This window comes from Falco cherrug, chromosome 9 (assembly GCF_023634085.1).
Source record: "Falco cherrug isolate bFalChe1 chromosome 9, bFalChe1.pri, whole genome shotgun sequence".
Taxonomy (NCBI): domain Eukaryota; kingdom Metazoa; phylum Chordata; class Aves; order Falconiformes; family Falconidae; genus Falco; species Falco cherrug.
The window spans coordinates 15,098,896-15,122,431 of NC_073705.1; the positions used below are offsets into that span (position 1 = coordinate 15,098,896).

At 43.8% G+C, this 23,536-nt stretch overlaps 1 long non-coding RNA gene across 1 annotated transcript; it reads left to right on the forward strand.

The window, feature by feature from the left end:
- The first annotated feature begins 1,685 nt into the window (after window positions 1-1,685).
- LOC114016619 (uncharacterized) lies at window positions 1,686-17,699 on the forward strand. Its single transcript, XR_003561188.2, has 7 exons — window positions 1,686-1,773; window positions 1,899-1,935; window positions 4,147-4,332; window positions 10,073-10,154; window positions 11,788-11,915; window positions 12,071-12,223; window positions 13,450-17,699. It is a non-coding gene; the product is annotated as an uncharacterized LOC114016619 (long non-coding RNA).
- Window positions 17,700-23,536: the final 5,837 nt, after the last annotated feature.

The window sequence follows — 23,536 nt, forward strand, 5'->3', positions numbered from 1 at the left end:
TTTTGTGACCACCCAGCCCTAAAATGGCATTTGTCTCCCATTTCCCCATCCCCAGACAGCTATTAAGAGCAGTCATATTCATTGCTAGCAGGTCACCACTTATCTTTCCAGCCTGTTATGTACTGATATACTATGGCAAGCACAGGAATAGGAGATCTTCACATGGAGCTGCAGATCCTGGACCATTTAAGATGATTCCAATAGGTTCCTTTTATTACTTTATTGCTACCAGGAGCCAGCCAACCATAAAATAGCTGATTCAGGTTCAGCCACATGAAATTGAACACATCTCACTCTCTTCGCCCCACGACCCCCTCCCCCCTTCCTTCCCCCCAGTTGTACTTCACAGTGAGTTTTGATAAGCCTTAGGGATACGTGTCCCTGCATGATCCAAAGTTAATAAACCAACAATGAGATCCTGAAAGTACTAATGGGATAATATATGGGGAGAAAAATGTACTGGGGAGAAAAAAGAAGGAAGAGACAATATGTAGAAAAGGTGAGGGGAAAAAAGTAGAAAGAAGTAAATAGGGACAGGAGCAAAAAGGAAAAAATGAAAGTAATGCAAAAAAAAAAAAAAAGGGAAAGGATAGAAGGGAAAAGTGCAGATGGAGGAGACAGAATGGAGAAGATGAATGGGTGGGCTGAAGGAAGGCAAAGGAAGGGGAAAGCAAAGTAAGGAGTGATGAAAGAACTCCGGAGTGATCAGTTTTGCAGGTGCATCTCAGCAGGTTGCCTCTGATCGGCTCTCTCAGGGACACAGCATGTTACCTGGACTAATTTATAAAGGAAATGAAAAGGAAATGGACTTGTTATAATGAACACCATTAATTCACCTCTTCAGACTTCACTGTTTGAACAGAGAGTATCAAACTACTCAATTGTCATTTGTCTATTCCATTCTTTTCTGTTGCCTGTTGGAAATGACTGGTGAGCACATACACCCCCGAATGGCTGCACAGCCACTAATTAGCATATATATTGTTTGTCCTGGTACAAATTTATAGCAAACAGCAATATTTTACACTCCAGTAAAGTTAATAAATGAGGCTTTAGGCTATAAAAATTTCATGTTCTTTTGTGCAAAGGTCAATTACAAATAGTTAAGCACATATTCATCCAAAAGCTCTGGGCTTCAGCACTGGAAGAATAAAATGTATTTTGGTCAGTCTGTTTGCCAGCTGGACAAATGCCTCTCATACAGCCTCTGAGACACCTCTCTCCAAAAGACCACTCAGTTGTAGAGTGCTTTTGGCGGTGAGAGGACTGATGTCCTTTTTTAGCTTAGGGAGGGAAGATGCTCTGAAGTGTTGGAGGTACAATAGGATCACACTGGCCCAGGCTAGGGGAGACTTCAAAGATTGAAGTCTTCTCTGAGAAGTTCTGGGGTTAGAAAATCAGATGCATTCACTCAGCGTCTTCAGTGATGCTACAAAGGACAAAAACATAGGAAGATGTTAGAACTGTGCAATATGAATGCCCTTCCTCATTTTCAAGATGGAAGAAAATCTGGATTTAAAGGTATCTTTTATTTACATTATGTAGGAGCCACATTGTGCTCAAGACTGTAAATATATAACAGAGAGGGGGCCTGTGTTTTAAAGGGCATCATCTGCATATAAGTGATGCAAGGAGATTTTTGCCAGTTATGTGCTTTGTTACTAATATTATTCCTTTATAATACAGTTGCAACAGCAAGACTATAGCCTATTATATGGGGTCACATGTGAACATATAAAGAGACATCTCTCCTCAAGATTGAGAGCTCAGAAGGTAGGGAGTCAATGATATATGACTATACCTTCTTTGTAGTGCAGGGGGGGAGGAAAAGCATTGATCTTCCCTCCAACAGCCTTCTTAAGAATGGAGACATTAAATCGTATTTTTTTTTTTTTGAGGGATCCTCGGGAAGCTGGTCTGTGAAGATGTGACAAGGTAATTCAATCAGAGGACATTGGAGATTACAGGATAGACTAGACCGAGCATAGGTTGCAGAAGGCTGGGTACTGGAGAGACACTCTGAATAAGAGCATCTGAAGACTTGACACTGCAGGAAGTTAGGAGCAGAGAAGGCTGGAGCCCAGACCATGGAGAAAGCAGTGTTAAACAAACTGTCATCCAGCACTTGTCATCAGTGTTAACCTGGTAACTAGGCAACTGAGAGATATGTAAGAAGCTCACTGCATCATCCAAAATGAAGGGATGTGTTTGGAAGGGATGAGAAAGGGCTTAAGAGCTCTGTGATTCATGGGATCAGCAACCCGTCATCAGGGGCTGTCAGGCTGGCAACTCAGGGGACACACACAGACTTCATAGGGTAGATCAAGGGTGAAACAGGAAAGCGTGGAAATGATAAGGAATCAGCTCAGATGGGGGCTGTACTGAAGATCTTAAGCTTCAGTTATTGCCATCGCTAGCAGCCTCTGAGCAATTTCTGCAGTCATCCCAAATGCAGTTTTTCACTTTGGTTTTACGCTTTCCCTCTCCCTCTCCATGGTTGTGCATCCAGTGTGTCTCTGTGGAGCTTTATCCTCAGCTAGGGGTCATATTCAGGTACACATAGCATCCCTCCACTGCCCAGAGACCATGTCAGGCATGACCAGCTCCAACAAAGGAGGCAGAGCCACTGGACTACAGTGACTATCCCCACAGCAGCAGGTGGGGATGGAGGAATAAAGTTGTTGAAACCGACCATTCACATCCTGAGACTGGCATGTCTGCAGACTGGAGCAAGGAGACCCCCAAGCTGGATGGGTTTCATACAACGAATGGTTTGAAGTTCCTGTACAAAAAGGAGAAATTTGTCAGGGAACAGAATCTGTGTAGATGAGAGATGAAAGAACTCCGGAGTGATCGGTTTTGCTTGGCACATGAAGAGATGTAGAAAGGTTTTGGGACAAAGGAAGGGGTACAGAGAAAGGGTAGGAGGAAGGTGGAGGCCACTGGAAGGGTTGTTAATGCTCTCCATGCATCCAGAAAGGAGAACCTGGAGGTCAAAGCCTGTATCTCCCACTCACCCTGCTTTCCACTGGGTGAACTAGGAAGCAGAGTTCCCAGTTCTCAGCCCTCTGTGAGGAGGCACCCTACACACCACACACTTCTGCGATGGGCTTAATGGTAAAGTTGACTGAAGCTGAACTATTTCCATCATAATAGCCCGTGAGTTCATTTCCCCACATTTCCACCCAATCCATTTATTCAGCTGACATTAAGGGAGCTCTGCAGCAGCAGGCAATCCAGAAGAGAGCAATAACAGGATTGGAAAGGAGAAGCAGTCACCCAAGGTCAGCAAAAGCCTTTGGCTGCTAGTGCCAGGGTGGCTCAGCAAAGGTGACCACAAACGGGCAGAGATGTCTGTTTTGCAAAAGGCTGGTCAGTGTAGGAAAGAGGCCAGGCCTGACCTGAGCTGGGCTGGGGGAGGGGGTCAGAGATGCATCTGGCACCCAAAAAGGGAAGGGATGCTGATGTCTGCACTTGGTCAGAAGGAGACAAAGCTCAGCAAAGACGACAATCCAGCTGTGACTGTCATGTTGGCTTTGCTTCATTTACAGCACCTGTTAATTATACAAGGTTTGTGTTGGGAACATCTGGTAAGGTCCCTCCTTCTGTCCTGCTTCTGCATGAGCTGGTTTGGTTATGTTCTTCTCAGGATTTCAGTCCCAGGTTCAGGAGGAATTTATTTGATCGTTTGTCTCAAAGGTGACCTAAATCAGACCCAGGAGGTTCTTGTCTTTGTGTGCCCAGGCACCAGTTCTCATTCTGGTTTTAGTTATGTAACTTTGCGCTTTTAAATTGAGCTGTGAAACAATTTTAGAATTTCTTTTCATCTCAAACTGTAAAGGCTGATGAAAAGGGGGGTGTGTGTGTGTGCGTCTCTTCTGCTTGGATGTTTTCAGGGTCTTTATATTCTTCAAATTACAGGGAATCCTAAAGACAGACAATTTTAGCTCTCACTGCTCCAAATCTAGATTCTCCATATTGTACATATGTGAGGAAGTTTGCCTTTTAAACTTTTGGAATTACCAGAGCTAGAATGGGAAAAGCTTCTGATGTTTTGTTGCTCCCTCAAATTCAAGGGAGATTACATTTATTAAGCAGTGGTGTATATGTGACTGAGGAGCTCACTCTCAGAAAATGTTTACACAGGTGATTTCAGATGTAACATCTGGGATTTTAAAGCATTTAAATGAAGACTTTGGCTACAGCCTGTATCTGCACAAGCAGAAATGACAAGCCTTGTGACAGTGCCTCACCTTCACAAGGAAGTCAGCAGAGCTTCTGCCCACCTGGAGTTCAAGCCAAGTGAACAGAAATATGTCAGCAAAAACCCAGGTACTGTGATAAGAGTAAATATCTTCTGTTTTTTTAGTGATAGGTCACATGATGTGCTTTTCTATTTTTCTGCTATTAAATTGCAAAAACTCTGGGGGTTTTGCTTTTTAATGTTCTTTGTAAGCATTAAGAGAAGATTTGGATGAGGGTGGCCAGTGGTTTAGAAGAAAACAGCCACAGGAGTGTGCTTTTGTGAGACGAAGCCACTGTTGATGGTCCCCAGTTTCTACTGATGTGTCTTTAAACTTGCCACTGACTGATGGTGTGGGCTAATCCCTCCTCCTGGTACTGCAGAGATCCCAGGTTTTCCAGCCCGCTGCGTGCTGGACACTGTGCTGTAGCAAGGGCAGGGTAAGGGAGGCACCGGCCTGTGCCCTGAAGGCAGCGATGCTGGGAGGAGGGCACTCCCATACTAGAGCACACCCAGCTCTGCTGCTGTTATTTCCACCTTGGAAGTGGGGCTGTGGGTCCTCACATGAGGCTGGAAGGAGCCTAAGGAGTATGAGAGGGGTTGTGCTATGATCCACAACATCTCCTGTAGCTCCAGCCATGGTGATCCAGGTGGTTGATAGATACGGGTTAGTTGTCCACTCTCTCACCTGGATATATTAACCCCTCAGGAGTTCAAAAACTCATATAGATTCAGAAATGTGGAAGTTCATGCTGGTCTCAACAAAGCTTTCAATGTTATTATCACTGTTAGTCAGAGACAGATTCCAAACACCCTCAGGAATTCACCTTTAATAAACAGTCACGGGGTGAGGGGGTGGGGAGCACCCAGCAAGGACCCTGTTATTATTTTTTCCCCTTCTTCAGTGTTGCTCTCCCTCAAATATCTCTGAGCCATAGGGGGCTGCTGGTGTGGTGGGGATCTTATTGCAATTCATTTCTCATCCAAATTAAAATCAGCGCGTTCAGTTCACCTTGCTGTGCTGACTGAGTGCTTTTGCTGGAACAGAGTAAGGCCAGTGGTCCTTGGCAGTGACAAAGGTGGGAGGTGGACACTGGAGACCGCTACCTGAGAAGATAAATGATAGTTATTGTAAAATTAAAGCTAGCCCAAATTACCCCCTCCTGTTTCCACTGAAGTTAAGCTTGGAAAGTAATAAGATTACCTTCAGACCACGGTCTTGTGAGGATGTGATGTAGCAAATGTCATCTACACCTGGAGAGGGTTAAAGAAGGAAAAAATACAATTCCTTTGTCAATATGCAATGGTACAGCCACCTCAGTGCCACAGCTAGGCTGTGCCCCTGAGACCTGCTCAAACCACTTCTCTCCTGGCAACAACCATCCTCTGAGACCTGGGTCTGCTCCAGGTGGCCCCTCAGGCTCTGCTGTTCCCCTTTCCACTGTGCTGGACAAGAAGTAGTAACAACATCCAAGTGTCTGCCACAGCCACAGGTCCCTTTTAGTATATGATGGTGGCAACATAAGGCAGTTTCCTCAGGGTAGCAGGATTTGGCATCCCCAGGCAATGTGAGGAGATGTGGGGGGAAGTCAAGCTGATAAAGCCCTGATCGGAGTCATGTGAGTGACTTGCAGGATTCATTCGGCTAAATCGCTGATGGGGTTTGGGTCATTGTTCTCAAGCTTATTACCAAATCTTACTGCCATCGGTAAGAGGAGCACAGCCTCGGCGTCTTCAGCAGGAAAGTCAGTAGTGGGGTTTCTCTTCACTGCTGTTCAGAAATCTAAATTACAAATGCATCCCTTTGAAATCTCCTTTCGCTTGGGAGTAGAAGCATGGGCTCCAGGGTTTATTTTATGTTTTACTATTTTATTCCCATTCTTTCTTTCTTGTCTTCAAAAGGTGCTTCTCACAATGCAGAGGGAGGATCTGTTTCTTAGTTTAAGAGGGGAAAAAAGTAAATGTGGAACAATACTTGACAAAATAAGCCTATAAGGGAAAATCTTCCAGCAGTTTTGCTTTTTATTGCAAGTTAGTATGTACACCCCCTGCTCTGACATTATTTTATAATCTAAAATACTGCTACACAGTAAAAAAAAAAGAATACTAATATATTATTACTTCTTTGCCTGGCTTCATGATGGACACCTTGGGTAGGGTTACCAGTAAGGTACAAGCAGCTGGTGTCTCTGTTGCCTTTGACAACGGCTCCTTGTACCCTCCTCTGACTCTGTCACCTCATTTCTATGTGCTGCAGAGCCTGTTTACTTGGCCAAGAGCCAGGAGCCTTCCAACAGAGGGAAGGATTCCACCATGTGAAGATATTTATTGTCATATGTACACAACCTCTGACATCAACTTAATGTCTTGTTTTTATTGACCCATTTTGTGCTTCTGAAGTCTGTTTTAAAAGCCTGTTAGCGGCAGGTGTGCTCCCATGTCCTTGTTAATTGGCCAAGCTTTTCAGAGCTCCCAAAGAGCACAACCAAGCAGTATCTCCTTATCTCCAGGGCTCAAACTCCTGGTGTCAGCTACTGCTGAACTCCCCCCTGGAGCCCAGGAGTGGAACAGCTTTGGAGCCAGACAGAGAAAAGTTGTGAGGCAAGGAGGAGGGGGCAGGACTGGAATGGACTCCAGAAAAAAGAATGAAAGTAAGAGAATAGCAGAAGAATGAGACTTACCATGGCAGACCAGGATGGAAAAAATTAAGAGTTTCCTCAGGGTAGCAGGAGGATCGTAGGGGGATAAGCTGGTGTTAACATAAAAAGAGCAGTGTGGGAGATGGAGGTGGAAGAGCAAAGGTTTATGGGAAGGAGAAAAGAGAGAAGGCAAAAAGAAATAAAATAATTGAAAAAAGATTCTAAGGAAGACAAAGAAAGAAGGAAAAGTATAGCAAAGAGAGTTTGTACTTAATCCTCCTGGAGCTGCTGGGTCTAGTTTGAGGATAAGCATTCTGTGTCTGTGTTTTAGAGGCTTTTCTCGCTCCATATGTGAGTATCAACCTTTTGGGCTGTCCCTATTAATGGTGGCCTGGCAAGAGGACACTGCAACAAGAAGAGAGCGGTCCCTACCAAAAAGGTGCATTTCTTCCAAGGGTGGGTTCCTCTATTCCAGGGCAAGCCAGGAAACTGCTCTGAGTGTGCATGAGGTCCTCTTGGGCTTTCCACACCGCCAGTAACACCCAGTGTTCAGCTCTGGGTCCTACCAGCCACAGCCATGGGATCCATCCCTGCAGACTCCTGATCCACCTCCGCGTCCTCAAGGCAAAGCGCTTCACAGTATGTTCAAAGCTGAACAGATACTTAAGTACCACACAGAACGGGGGTCAGCATGCCCAGTACCTCACAGGATCAATCTCTATGAAAACAATGCCTTAAGTTTTCACATACTAGCTTGCAGTAGCCATTTTTATGTTACAGGCATTGTGAGTACCACAAATAAAACAAAAATGTAGTTGATGAGACAGCAGGAAGGGAGAATCTTTACAAATTTTTACCTAAATTCGGCAATTATTACTGTGTCACTGAGGCAACACTCTTTTAGGAAGCTTCTGAGTAAAGTACATCAACCTGTTTCACTGTCTTTTAGCAGGATCAGGGCCGTTCCTGGGCGTTGAGAGCTGGAAGCCAGCTAGGGCTGAGCAGAGACTACGGCCTTCCCATTCCTCACTCAAAATCACTACCTGCCACCCTCAAAACCCGCTGAAATATGCTCCCCATGACTCGTCTGAGCTCCCCACTGTCAGAAGCCTCTTTGGAGTTCCAATTTAACTCCTCCAGGGAGAGTGTGCCTGGAAGGAAAGAACAGAAGCTTACTAAATGAATCTCTTAATCACTGTCATTTTAGCCTTAAAAAAACCAGCCAAAACAATGGTATATTACTTGCAGACAAATGGAAGTCCAGAAGTGAATTCTCCCTTCATCTGATCACATCCCTCTTGAGAAATCTTTTTTGTTGAGCTGATTATATTTTTTTTTTCATAAAGCATATTTCCTTTGATATTTTTCATATTCCTCAAGGTGAAAATGCTAGGCAAAAATGTTTTGTTTCTGTGCAGAAAGAAAAATAATGTGTATACCAAGCTTTGAAGCCTTGACTAAACATAACCAGAGTGTTCTCAGGAGGCCCCAAGCCCAGGACATGCCTTGATGGAGCAGGCTGTAGCCCACCATCAGTTTGTGCTAAAACTAAGAGGACTTTTTCCCTGCCACTACTGGAAGGTGCGGGGTGAGACTGAGCAGTACAGACCCACATTGCCAGTTTGCTATGGATGCAGCCATCCTCATGACAGCACTAGTGTTGCCCCTAGCCCCCAGCTGGTCAAAATTGTGGTGCACCCAACATGAAGTATCATAGTTAGATGAACCTGAATGGCTGAAGTATAATTTACTCTCCATGTTAAGCTGTCATAACATCACATCCAGGGGCCAGGGGGCAGAAGCAACCCATCTTTCTGCTCACTGTGGAGCTTGCAGGATTTAATTCTGTTTGAGTTTGGCCTGGTGATCCTAGGCAGCCCTTGGGAGTGAACTGCCTGTAGATTTCTGGTGGTTGACCTGGGATTTTGGAAAAGCAACTGGTACAGATATTGTCTCCTTGCTATTAGTTGTCCTGGGGTAAGCCTCACCATAAGGATATAGCTCTGCTTGCTAGATGGTGATCTTTGAAGAAAAGACTGAAATTGAATTGCAGAAGGCTCCGTAGCTTCAGTCACATTGCCTACATGCCACGCACAACGAGGAGGAAAAGCTGAGCCCTACCTTTCGTCCATGCAGTGAGCTTCCTGCATCTGTGGAATGTTTTCCCAGGCTTGTGGAACAAATGAAATACAAAGAGGCCCTGCTAGCCTCTGCTTCCATCCGCAGCTGCCTTCAAATTGTGCATTCAGAAAGCAAGCCAGAATGGAATCCATTTAACAAATTCTGTTTGAAAGCTGGAAGGAGGTTTGCAGCCAGCAGAGGAGGGAAGCTCTGGAACAGCCTTCAGCAGGAGTGGGTGGCAAGCAGCAGCCTGACTAGTTTTATGATGAAGCTTGCTCAGATTGCAAGTGGGATTGTGTAGTGTGGTTGCCTGTGGTAGCAGGGGACTGGATGCAACGACCTTTGAGATCTCTTTCCATCACGTGCTCTTTGACGGCAATGAAGTCACAGGATATAATGGGCATAGTTCAATTCTTTTCATGGAAGCTACTTCAGTTTACACCAGCTGAGAATCTGCCCTAGTGTGGCCAAAGTCAAGGCTGGCAACCTTTAATCCTTGTAATGTGTGATAACACCTCAGCCCTCTCTGCCTACACCTGGCTTCCTGATGATGCCAATGATGTCTTTATTCTGCGATGCCTTTTTCTGTTGTAGAGATGATAGCAATGGCCTATCGGTGGCCACATTCAAATATATATTTTTCTCTTTGTCTGGCAATAAAAGATACCTTGAAAGAGCAAGGATGGTGGTGAGAGTGTCAGGTGGGGTCACGAGGCACAGGCATTCCACAAAAGGGAACAAAATAACAATGAGAAAATACCTCAAAACACCTTCCAGAAATAACAGCTTAATTAATACAGCTTTTATTTGCTCAGTGGCTGAACCTCCTTTTCCTATGCTTTGGAATGACCACTGGGGAGTATTAGTAGGAGCTCAACTTTGTTTCTAAGCTTTAGTCCTAACAACATGCTTTGATAGAGAAATGTGTGTGAAATCAGGGGGAGCGATACACAGCATGTGGACTCTGAGTTGTGTCAGAACTAACCAGCACAACGTGAACATGGGATACAGAGTACTATCAATGTCCTGTCTGTTTTTTTAAATACACATATATATCTCTGTCTCACAGAGGGACAGTGTGCCCCCAGTCAAAGCGCTAGATGGACTACAAACAGACGAAAAAGGACAACCTGCAGAAGCTTACAGTTCAGGTAAGTGATGGCACAAAAAAATAATTCCAGGAAAAAATATTCGGCAAATAAATCCAAAGAATTAATTATCTCAGCTGTAGGAGGGCAAAATGAGTCTAATAAATTAGAAAGAATTTCTAAAGCAAAATTAGCTGAATAAACCCATGGCTAGAAGTTAATCATTGCAGTGCACAAGCATAATGCAACTTCCCCAGGTGACCCTGTGCATGGAGAGTGACCCGGTGTGGATGTCCCAGCCAGACATGTCGGAGTTGGGGAGGGAGGTGGGAACCGAGGGTTTGTTTCACTCTTTTATGGAACCCTGGCAGCCCACTGCTCATCAGACAACAGATGCCTCAGTGTGAACCCAGTCCATTCCTGACTGGAGACTGACACTGGGTTGGTAGATCTAGCTGTTAAGCTTTGTAAGACTTCCAGATTTGTAGGGCTTTTTTCCTAGTTTCTGTGGTCAGCCAAAATGGCATCTGTTTGTGCTGTTGTTTCTCTAGGGGTCTTTCAGGATCTGCCGTGCATGCACTGCTAGTGTAAACTGACATCCTTATATATGTGAGGATACCAAAAGAAGGATCTAGCTTTATAATCCCATCAAATAAATTTGTCCAAGCTGCACAGGAAAGCAAGTCCAGTTGCAGGGTTTTTTTGATTAATTGATCCTACTGGCAACAGCTCAAGGGTACAAAAGTTTGTGGTTTCTCTTACCGCCCCATATTGCCAAGAAGCCGCCCTACATTTGACATGGGAATAACATCAAGATATGCCTCCATCCACCCCCATGGAAGGGCAGGCTAGAATAGGGAACGTGCCAGGTCAGTACTCTGTGGCCCCAGACATCGCCATGGAGGAGGGAATGATGCCCCAGCCATGTTCTGCTCCTGCCAGCATGCACCGCAGCACGTTTTCTGTGCATCCCCACTGTTACTGAGGGAAGACTTGAAGTGCTGTCTAAAACTCCGCTTTTAAGAAACCTCAGCAGCTGCCCAAGGACACTAGTTTGCTTAATTGCTGTATCAGTACATTCAAAGATACTCACTATCTCGCTATCGGCCCTAGCGAAACATGTATTATCCGTTTGTCCTTGAAACCAGCCATCCCCTTGCAAAGTGATTAAAGTAGTCTTGTGCTGGATGAACCGTGCACATCTTTTTTTCTCCTGCTCCCCCCAAAAGATATCATCCCCCCTGCCTTCCTACTAGTCACGACAGGGATTCTTACTTGCAATTTATTATGTTTGCGCTCATTTGTTTTCCTTCAGAAATCTTTGAGATGCTGCATCCAGTGACCTCTGGCAAAGGGATGGGAATAGCACACACTTTTATCCTGACATTAGGCAGCAGCAGTGACAAATTGGTTTACTTTTCTGCCTGAGCCTGGGGGTTGTGAATAGGGAAAGGCGGGGTTTATAAGCCTGGATGTCTGAAATATGCTTTGTAATCTCTCCTTTCTGATGTTATTTAAAATATATATTTGGGCTTGTCTATTACTGTCTGGGAATACAGAAAGTTTTGCCCGAATGGACCGAACCTTCTGGTGGGAAATAAACTTGTTACCTCATTATGCCAGGATTTTTAATTTTTATTTCATAACAGCTAAATATACATATTCAGTTGTGTGAGGATGTATTCTACTATGCTAGGAAAAGGCACGGCAGGCAAATCTGCAACCACACTTTCCAGCATGAAAATACCAAGCCATGTACCAGTGAACTGAGGTTCGGAGGTGTGCACAGCCCTAGACAGTCCTCAAAGCTCATGGAACCTGCTGGTAAGTACTTTTCCCACGACTTCACTGTTCCTAAACAGAGCAGAAATAGCCCAGCAGATGGGGAACTCTGGGTGGTTCTTGAAAGTGCAAAGTGCTAATAGTGATGATTTTGGTTTCACTAATTGTGTTTTGTTATCACCTCTCCTGCCCCCCAGCGCACATACCCCCATGGACACATCCACCTTTGTGGGGTGCCCAGAAAAGTGGCACAGGCACTGAAGTGATGGAGATAACTTGCATGGAATTCAAAATACTGACCCTTTTTGCAAAAGCTGTAAGATTTACTGATGAAAATCGCTCCCTAACAGGTGGGTATTGTTGCCTTTACTATGTTCCTCATCGATTTAAAAACCAAGGAAAGTTTATATAACACTGGAGCACTTTTCCATAAGAGTCTGAATAGCCATTTCTAAAAGGACATTTGTACATTTGATTCTTCATCTTCCGTTCTGGCTGTGCTAGTTGCTGTTGTTCTGAGATTGATCCGTGCAACACACTGTTCATCCCAGTTCAGCGCACTACCAGAAGAGCATTTTAGTGTTCCCGTGTTGCTGCCATGTTCTGACCTCAAAGGGATGGTCTCAGAAAGCTGCATGTGTTCCCTCCTCCACTTTCTTTTTTGTGGCTGATGTTATCTTGTGTTATCTTAATTACATACTTTAAGGATGCCTGCTGCACAGATCATTGATGGAGTTTGATGCTTGTTAATATCGCATTGCGTTATGAAAATCTGGTACATTAAGGCCTTGGTGTCTTTCCAAATTATTCTGAAGATATAAAAAACTTAATAAGCAACCCACTTACACTAATACAGACTAATAGGTTGAGAAGAGGGAGGGTGCGTTTGAGAACGTGTTTATTTGAGGGGTTGTGAGTAAAATGATTTAAAGAGCCCTCAATCAAGACTTGCTACTTAAGGTCAGGATTTAGTGTCATTATTAGGGTTAGTACTGATGGGGATAGTAGATACCAATTTGTGGTCGAATCTAGTCAACCTTCACACTTGTATTTAATTTTTCCCCAACCAGCAATTTGTCTTTAAATGTGAACACTTAGCTAAATCGGATGCAGATGGTTGTTTTTATCAAATGAATGCTGTTTTATCACTTTAAAAGCTTTTGTTTTTAGTCAAGTGAAGGAAGTGGGCAGCACTCCCTTGTTTTTGAAAGAAGAAGAGCATATGCTTTTTAATTTGAAATGTAGCACTAATAGCATTATCCACAGGGGGATAGGCTGTGCTATTGTGGATTGTGGATAATGCATTTATGCTCAAATATCCTTTATTCCCTCCTGAGTGAAAGAATTTAACAGCATATTGTATTACCATGCCATGGAGAATATAGTTTACTCTAAGAGTGAGTTTTTTTGACAGTATTAACTCTTCTTATAACGCTATGTTGAAAAAAAACACCCTCAACCTATCATGAACAGCAAAAAAATACTGTTGAGGGGAGATCTGAAGATAATGCAGACAAGAGCCAGAGACAGTTTCAAAAATAGCTTTACTGACACATCCTTTTTTTGCATTTCTCAGTCTCTGCTCTCCTCTCGCCAGAAGTTGGTGCTCATGCTACAACGGTGCCAAGCTGTCGGTGCAGCAAAATGGAGAGAAGCAGGCTTGAGACGAGCAAACTCAGTCCGTTTGTGACTTTCTGTAGCAAACTCCTTCTCCTCTGGGCTGTAAGACAAATGGTTTAATAACCCAGAATGCTGTGCTCTTTGCTTCAGCAAAGTTGAATCTCTGCATTCAGCCTTATTCACAGGTATCTCCAACAACCTCCCGGGAAAATGTTGAACAAAGGAGATCATGGCTTGGAGGCCCGGGGCTGGCCTTGCTTTGTTTGCTTTTCATTGTAAAGCTTATCTTGCTGTGTCATATGGTTAAAAACTGGAGCCTTGCCTCCAAGATAGCAGTGGGAAGGCAAGAAAAGCTTGTGCGCATTTGTCTTCAGGTCAGTTTTATAAATGAGTGTACCGATGCAGCCCCCAACAAAAATGCAAGGGAGAAACTATGAGCAAGAGAGAACAAGTCCTAACTTCTCTCCCATCATGTGGTTTTCTGGAAGTGAAAAATCTGAACGGTGCTCTCATGCTCTCTCACCAGAGAACTGGCTGCACTCCAATAATGAAGTGCTGGACTGGTACCTCTGCTGTGAGACAGCGAGCCCAGCCCTGGCTAGCCTGGCTGGAGTGCATTTGGAAAATGAAACCAGGTCTTCGACACAGTTCCCACCTGCCCAGGATCTTGGGATGCCCTAGTAGTCCCAGGGACAGTAAGCCAAGCCTGTTAGAGATATCAAATCAGAATCGGGGGGCTGAGGGTGAGAAGTTCAGTGGAAAGAAGGCACCACAGCCCACAGGGTGCAATGTCCAAGCGGGGTGCCAAAGGAGAGGGAAGAAGTTTTTGAAATCAAGTAGGGCTCACCCAGTGTTCACCCACTACTTAGTAGCAGGAAACACAGAAAGAATTCCTGCTGTGTCCCAGGAGAATTCAGCTGAGGCCACAGCTTGCGCCTGAGCTGGCACACTGATGGGCAGCAATTGCTTCAGATCTCTTTCGGCCAGGGCAGGTGGCACATGCTGTGGCTCTGCTTGCTGCAGCTCCGCTCACAGGGTCACAGAGCACAGCGGTGTGGTGTCCATCGCAGTGCTTTGCTGTGAAGCATGGCAGCATCTGCGTCTTCTTCAGCAAAGCGAGGATTAATTTTACCCAGCTTTACCCATGTAAAAGTTTAGATGTCTAAGCCAGTGATTTAGCCTTCCTCTACAGGCTGTGAAGAGAAAGGGAGACATCTCCAGAGGATGAGTCACTTCTTCCTATGTACAGTGTCTAAAGTGGGTGGGATGACTCATCCTCCAAAGGTAACAGTCTCTCTTTCTATGGCTTAAATGACTAGTGTCAACTGAAAACCTAACTTTTTGGTGGCAGAAATTAGCCATCTTCACTGTTACCTGCATTCATCTGAAGTTATTTTCAAAACTCAGAGTGAGGTGAGAAGGCTTACTTCTCAGTAGATGGCCCCTTCAAAGGACCATTTTGTTCTTTCTCCTGGGATCTGCACATCTTTGCCCTTCAGAAATGGTGCTTAAATGGTTTGCTCAAGTTACATGGAGTCAGAGAAACTAAAGCCTGTTGGAAACATAAAGAGAAGTCACTTGACCCATCCCCAATGCACAGACAGAAAGCTGCAGTTAAGTTTTGTTATCCTTAATGTTTCCTCCTTTCAACAGTGCCTTCCAACAGTCAGTAAGAAAATTTCAGTTGTCTTCAATGGGCTTTCATCCAAGCCTGCAGAGAGAGCAACAGAGAAAATACAGCTGCAGAGGCAAATCAACAGAGGGGAAAGGTAATGACATGAGAGAGGCAAAAAATGTAATTGTGAGAGGGGAGAGAGAGGGAAACAAAGAGAGGTGTTTTAAAGATTGAGCAGTGGAGGAACACAGAGGCAATGCTTAGCGGAGAGGAGATCTGGGCAGGGGGAGAGGGACAAACCTGTACCCTTGAAATACGCATCTCTTCAGTGCTGCTGCATCGCTTCCATTTGAAAATGCCTAACTGCTCTTCAGTTTAATCATTGCTGCACTTTTGGGTATAAGATGAATAATTAAGCCTGGGAGTAGAATACAGCAAGTGTTAATAGGGCAGAAGCTACTGCAAAGTCCTTATAAAAAGCTGTGCTTGCAGCACAAAGTGGCTGCTGTTCTCTGCGTCCCCAATCACGAAGTGAGGAGCATGAAAGTACTAAATTAAATGAAGTGCATCTGTATCCATTCTCCTGGACTTTTTTTCCCCTGCGTTTGATACTATCGCTTGCTAAATAATACCCCGTCTCTAGCAAAGGATGAACAATGTAATTTTAAATTGCCCTTCCAAATCAAACCAGGACAGACAACCTGCACAGCCCACCCTGCCGTGCCTACACCCACGGACTCTCACAAGCACAGCCTTCTCCCTTACCTAAGTTAATGTTTAAAGAAACTATCTGGTGCCTTAAAGAGACAACTCAGCCTGAAGTGGCAGTGTTACAGAGTTCATCCTCTTTGATGAGTTCAAGATTGCTTCCTCTTGCTGTCAGAAGATAAAAAATGAAGAAATAAACACCCACTTCAAACCATGAGAGACAACAATTACACAATGGCCAAGAAGACACTGGGCCAGCTCCACTGTCCAAGCGCCTTGTGGTACCAGCTCGTGCGTACAGCAAGAGAAGGTGCAGCAAGGAAAGACTATAAATGGAATAAGACACAGCTGTTAATCCAGGTACAAAGCAAGTTATTGTGGTTTGCTGCTCTGTATGCTGTTTCGCCTCAATCTGAAATGCCTCTCTTTCCCTGAGCGTGCTTCTGCCTCAGCCTGCGGACCACCAGGACCACAAAACAGTAGCTCAAAAGAAAACAGGTCATATCTGAATCACCCAAAACCTGTTCAGAGACAGTGTTGTTCATTCCTGAGAGATCAGACTGAGTGTCACGCTAAACAGCAAATGCAAAAATCCTCTTTCAGGTCTTCATTTTCTGTATGCAACCAATTAAACAGTGCTATATAAACTATTCAAATTAGACTGGGAAGGAAGAAAGACAAATAGTTATTTTTAAGTACTTGGGAGATGTTTGGAAATGGGAGGTCATAAAGGTAAAGAGGGAAGTCAATAAATAGAAAGGAGGAAATTATTTTTAACCATTGCAGATAAGGTATTTTTAGAGCAATCACCTGAAAGCTCCCTGAACGACACAGGATGATAAGCACTGCCCAACACAGCAGCAATCATGGGAGCTGAGTTACAGCCTGGCTCAAACCCATGTTCCCTTGCTTCTTTCAAGTGAGTTTCAGTGAAAAGATTTTTTTTCTTTTCCTTTTTTCCCCACCTCCTGTCCTCACTGCTATCACTGAGGGTACCTCAGAGAATCTGGCTCGTGTATGGACATCTGAGGAAATTTTCAGTTATTGCTAAGTGGGTATTTCCCCCCCTCTTTGGTTTGTTTTTCATCCTTTTCTTTTTGACTGGTGTCCTCTCACCTTTGCACTAAGTGGAAGAGATGAAAAGCTGAGCCTCCACAGGCAAGCATGTGTGAAAAGAAACCAGAGCTGATGTCCAAAGGGACTGGAGGACCTTGGGGCCAGGGGGATACATCTCTGGCTGAAAAATCATCAAGGGATGCCACACACAGGGCAGGGGTGCTGCCAGAGGAGCATCGCCCCTATCCATCCCTGCAATGAACCTCCCTGCTGCAGGCAGCAGATGCAGGCAGAGCTGCCTGGGGAGCCTGTGTGGGTTTTTCTGTGGGAGGACAGAGGGATATCACTGGATTTTTAAGTTCACTTTTGGTCCTCACAGTCTGGGGAAAATAGCTGTCTTGGAGCCATCTTCCTATCTGCTATCTTAAGCTGAACGTCTTCCTGCATCTTCCCGGTCATTGACACCGATGGTGCCTCTGCTGTCCAGATTTTCCAGAGTGAGGGCAATGAGAAGGATCAAAGCAAAACAGAGAAGATGTCAAATGATAAATATTTGACTTTGAAACATGAAAAAGAAGATGAAGAGCAGCATCAAGGGAATCAGTCTCTTGGGATGTCCTGCATTCTGAATGCACATTTTGTACTGCTAAGATAGGAGTTGTGAATGCAGTGTGTGGGTTTTACAAGAAAATAGAATCAGCCAGAAGAGAAGACCTCTGGGAAATCACAGAATGTGTGCATGCTTTATGGTTTGTATAAAATTAAATGATCTTTTTTTTTCTTAGAGATATTGATCCTTGTTCTTTTATTATTATTATTATTTATTTATTTTCCACTCTTATTTGATTGTCCATATCCCTGTCTTTCAGGTCCCTTGTTTGAATTTGTTCTATTTATGTGAAACAGGTTGATAACTCTCATCTCTTCTCTCTTGCTCTCAATAATTATAGGTCTCCTAGGAAAGCTGGCCTTCAGTAGAAATTTTGTAAAGGTTTTGAAAGATTTTATTAGAAAAGATTTGGATCCTGCACAATTATCAGTTCTGAAAGGTGCTTTGCCCACCTCCTCCAGTGGAAGTGTTATTGATCATCTCACAAAAGGAAGGCATGTACTTACAGAGAGAAAAGGTGAGGTCTGGTTGCCTCTTCAACATCAATGATAAAATTGCATCTAATGTTCACCTCATTCACCTCGACTCCACTGGTCTGCACTAATTAAGGTGGAGCAAGCCGTGCCAGTTAATAAAGAACACTGTAATTCAGCTTGTGCTGGTCAGTGATTGCAACAAGAGGAACAACCCAATCACTGATTCAAAAGGCAGGCTTTGATTAGCAGAAATATCTGGGGCTTTTGTTCACTGATTGTACAGCTCACACTGTAAAACCCTGCCACTATCAATGCCTTAGATGTAAGACTCAAAATACCTTTTTTCCCTTTTAAGCTGGGCTCTAACTTGTAAAGTCATGTTTTAAAATATTGCAGGTGATCATCATAATTCTGCCTTCTATTTTGCAAAAGCACTGTTCTACTTGGCCATGCATGCCACCGTCTTGCTCCAAGGTCCTGTCCTCAGGGCAATCACATCCCACATGATAGCTGACTCCTTTTGGAGCAATCACCTTGCTCCCTCCAAGTTAAACACTAATGTGGTTTACAGAATAATTTTCTCCTGGGTCTATTTTAGTTATCCATACATATACCACGTTTGGTTCTTTTTATCCAGGACAGTTCTTCACCACTGTCAGAACAGGTTTTAGACTTTCACGTCACTACCAGCCATCCTCAAGACATGTCCTGCAGTAAGAAGCTTGTCCTTTGTGCCATGATAGAAGGGCTGCAACTCTTTTGCTACCTCCACAACTGTGAGGTTAAAAAACAGACACATAAAATAATTGGGGGGGGGGGGGGGGGCAGTGGGAAGCCACACAAGGGAAAGAGCCAATTTGGGTGCAGTGTGATGTCTTACTATTATGGCCGGTTCCCTCTACAGAACATTAATCATGGGAAGTGTGATGGACACTAACTTTTCTAGACTGGCCTGTAAGGACACGGAGCAAACCCATGGCTTCTCACACTCCAGCCCTGTCTGGATGAGTATATTACAGCTGTAGACAGGAGAGAGTAATCAGGGATCACTTCTTCCCCTGAGGCCTCTCAGAAGCAGTAAGAAAGGTTTACATGTACTCTGTGAAGCCAACTTTTCACACCCCATTAGCACAGGTGTGATGAACTTCACTTCTGATAACTACCTCTGCCAATAGAGCTGGCCATTTTTTTTCACCCCAGCTGAACAGTTTGTTCTTACAGAAATGCAAATTCAGCAAAACATAATTTTTGTTGACATTTGTAATAGGAAATTATTGAAACGCTTCATTTCCATTTTAGCATTTGGCCAGTTCTGTCTCATCTGGCATGAAGTAATCAAAATCCAGCAGAGAAGCCCTTGACTCTTTCAATCACTTCGCAGAGTTTCCTTCAAGGAGGCTGTCCTGAGATTCCTGAGCTGAAAACTGATGCCTTTCACCCTAAACTTTGAGAACAGCACTTTCCATTTAACTCCAGAACTTTCCTCCTCAGAATGAAAATATTGGTCCAGAAAGTTCCATTCCTAGGGAGGAAAGGTATCTTGCACCAGCTGAATCATAGAAAGGATGATTTGACTCATGGCTTTTAAAGAATTAACAGTCGCCACAATGGGATCCCTCTTATGCAGCCAAGGCGGTGCCAAAAGGAGTCGGTACAGGGAGTCCTGCGTGGTTTAGGCTTTTTATAGTGACAGATTTCTTTGCATAATGTATTTTGGGTGAAGCTTTGGGTTTATTTTGTACTTATCTGATGTCAGAAAAGTATATATTAAGTCTTCAAAAAATAAGAAGGTATTTTAATCAGCTTATTACAGCCTTCCATGTATAATAAAGCAGTTATATGGCAGTAAACCTGGAATCCTACAGGAGTTTGTTGTAAAGTGACAGATTCAGGTCAGAGCGGTTCGTGAACAGCCAGATTGATGTGTGATGCATAATGATGGGAGAAATGGCATTATTGTTTTACAGGAGAGTGCAGAAAGATAGTATATGCCAGACCTGTTAGAACAACTGGGTACCCTGCAGTTTAATGCATTGCCTCTGGCCAGTGCCTGGTATTTCAGAGAAATTAGAGCTATTCTACAACTGGTGAACAACATAGCCACACAGTAGACGTGGTTTTGGCTCCTTACCTCCACTCACCCTGGCAGCAAACCCTACATTTCCCAGTTCTGTAGACACAGACTTTGAAGACCACTAGCATGGGTGGGTATGACCAGAGCAGTGCCGCAAGAGACCCTTTTCTGTAACTTCTTTGGCTTCTGCCACCAACTATGTGACCACAGACACCTCTTTCAACATCTACTTCTGCCTTCTTTCTTGTTTTAAACAAATACTTTCTGGACCATGAGTTTCTCATGTCTGTGGCATCTAGTTGGCTTTTTAAAATTCTATTTCTTTTTCTAAATTTGCTGGTCTTTCTTTTCATTAACTGGATCCTATAATCAACGCACAAGTAATGCTGACCTGAAGGAAACGCTGCTCAACCTATAAAGAATATCAAAGAAGTAAAAAAACCAAACCAAAACAAAACCACTTTGTGAAATATGTAGTGGCAAAAGCAATGGCTCCTGCTCAACATTTCCTGGGAAGAGAGGGCAGCAAAATAACACCTTAAAAAAAACAGATGAAGGACTGGTCCACCTTTATGGGACTGACCCCTGAAAACCCACTGGGAACTAAAGCTGGTGCCACACATGTCTTCCTCTTAATCTGTGCTCTGCTGAGAAGCTTCTTGAAACCAGATCTCCTTTTTCTTATGTCTCAGTAAAATGTCAGCTACTCCGGGGTCTTGGTGCATGACTGAGGCCCCCCAGTGCTACGTCAGAGATATTAATTCTCATTAAGAAGTGATGCAATTGATGTACATTTGGACAAGCATCATGCACTTCACTGGCTACTCCAGGGTGCAATGTAAATGCCCATTTCAGTCTAAAAGGCTCTGTGTATGCTCCATCACAGCTGCCAAGGCTTACTGAACCCAACACAGACACTGAGATTAAAAAAGTAATTCAGGCTAGTAAGTTGTTTTTTGATCTTGGGATTCATGGGCCTTTACAGCCCTGAGATCTGGGATTCCCCAGAGCTCAACACACATTATCAGTTATTGAGAACTCTGAATTTGAGCCAGAAAAATATATGGCCATGTTCTTAACTCATATGGGTTTGAACAATCGCTTTGACTTTCACCCATCTTCCTGCACACATGCAGACACTCAGTATTGCAATCCATCGTGCTCAGCACCTTGCAGGAGTGAGCCCTTCTAATCCTTCTAAACCCAAGTCTATTGACTTTCAAAGCAACCCGTGAGGGTTTCTTATCTATATTTCCTGAACAAACTGCTTGCTTAGGCTGAGCCTTTTTGCATTAGTCTTCTACCAGAGTTGATTTTGAGCAATGAACATGATTAGATTTTCATATCAGGAGAGACTGAAAGTATGGAGGTAGTTCCCAAGTATCCTGGAGTAAGACAGGAATGAACTCCCTTTGTTGAGTAGCTTATAAAAACAAAAAAGATCAGAATTAATGTCTAAATCCTGACCAGCCAATATCCAGGTTTTGCTTTCTCATCCCGGAATGAATCTTAACAGAACTCTGAGTCTAAAAGTCTGAGGGAAGTTTGAAAACCAAATCTCAGTAGTTAGATGCATGACATTTGTATAATATGATCCTGTCATCACATTGCAGAATGAGATTCAGTCCTAAACTACACCACACCCAACTCAGAGGGAGATGCTGCATGCTGTCGAGAAGTCTGCCCCAGAAAACAGACTGAAATAAGGATTGCTTCATCTCTAGAACATTTCTATTATGGGGCTCTCTTTGCACCAAAATCAGGCAAAGGCAGTTCTTTCAGGCTTGACTGAAGCATTTTGGATGTCACAAGTCTGGAAAAAAAGCCACATCATGGTAGCACATCATTATACATCTTTCTCAGGGTCAGTATCAATGCATGTGAGCATGGGACTCTCAGACACCAGGAACCATCAGTGGAAATGAAAACATACCTGGCGTAACTGTGCCTGCCCTGTCGTCTCTCCTCTTCATTCAACGGTCAGTCTCAAGACTGAGACTCCAGGCAGAGTCTGCTCCCCGTTCTGCCCAGGTTTTGCCATAGCAAGCCAGGCTCCACCTGTTGGGGACTTCCCTCTCCAACCTGTAAAAATCAGGCTGGCCCTAAACTGATCAAGTCTGTTTAGGTGACAATCTTGCATTAATTCTGTATACGCCCATGGCCAAACAGTGAGACTTGGATTGTAATTCCGACATAAAAATATAGATTAATAGATAAATTAATAGATACCTATTAATAAGTTTAAAGAGATCTAATATAAATATATGAAAATTTAACTAAATATACACCTGTATATAGAGATTAAAAAGTATAGTTTCTGTTTCTTTGTGATGTCACATAAAGTCTCTTGTCTTCCTCACTCGAATTGAGCAGCACCATAACCCAGGTGCTCTTTCCTCTGTTCCTGGAAGCATCTCTGAGAACTCTTGACCTTCAGCTCCCCTTGGCACACCCCGTTCTAAGAGCCCTGTGAGAAAATAATCCCAGTTAAACTTAGCCTTCCCATTTAGACGAATCTATGATCTAGACAACATGACTGATGGTATTAAAAAATAGGGGTAGCTCAGATACTGAAAGAGTAGTATCCATTCCACATGTTTCAATCAGAAAATATTGACTTTAAATTTCTCTTTTTCTAGACCTCCTTTAAAATTTCAGTCAAAATAATTCAGCTGGACATTTTCTACTGGGCACTGTTGTGTTGTTAAAAACTAAGGCGTCTCACAGCAATTTATCACTGGCAAAAGCATCCCTAATAAACAGAATCAGTCTGTGTGCTTTTCCCATTTAATTTTGCTTCTTTCTTCAGTTCAATTTGGTTGACTTTTTTGGTGGCATTAAAACATTGTTTTAAGCTGCCCTTACATGATGTGTGTTATATATAACATCTAATGGGCTGTGTTTCTTCATTACTGAGCCAAAAGTGAAAAGGGGGGATGATGAGAGACAGAGTGGGTTCGGGGAGTGAAAGGAGTCCTCCCTGGGAGGTGAGGTCAGTAATCCAATTTTTTTTTTTGTGCCTGCCTGTATCTGTTCAGGGTCACATAACCAGGTCTCGCTCCTTCACAGGTCCTACTGCCATGATTGTTTTTTTCTAGTGACACCTTTTGTAGTTCTCCTGGGGAGGGCCCCATGACCTGGTTTTTCCTAGGTCTCTACATAAGGTCGAATTTCCTTCTTGACTGAAAAGCAAGCACTGGAGGCCAGGAGGAGCCACCCAGCGAGTGCACTGCTGTACAAGTCAACAGAGAAGATGGGGACACAACATGGTGTACCTAGGGCTCCCACTGTCGATGTCTCTAACAGCACTAAACTCCATTAAGATGTTTATCTACCTACACCCCATCTCATGTGTCCTCCTAAACTTAATCCAGCACAAACTGGGAACTCCTATGGTGAGACCCACTCTCACCACAGTGTCTGGTGGTGCTTTGTCGGTATTTATTGGAGAAGCCAGAGTTGGTAGGCTGCGGAGTACCACTGCTCACCTGGTTCTTGTGGTCA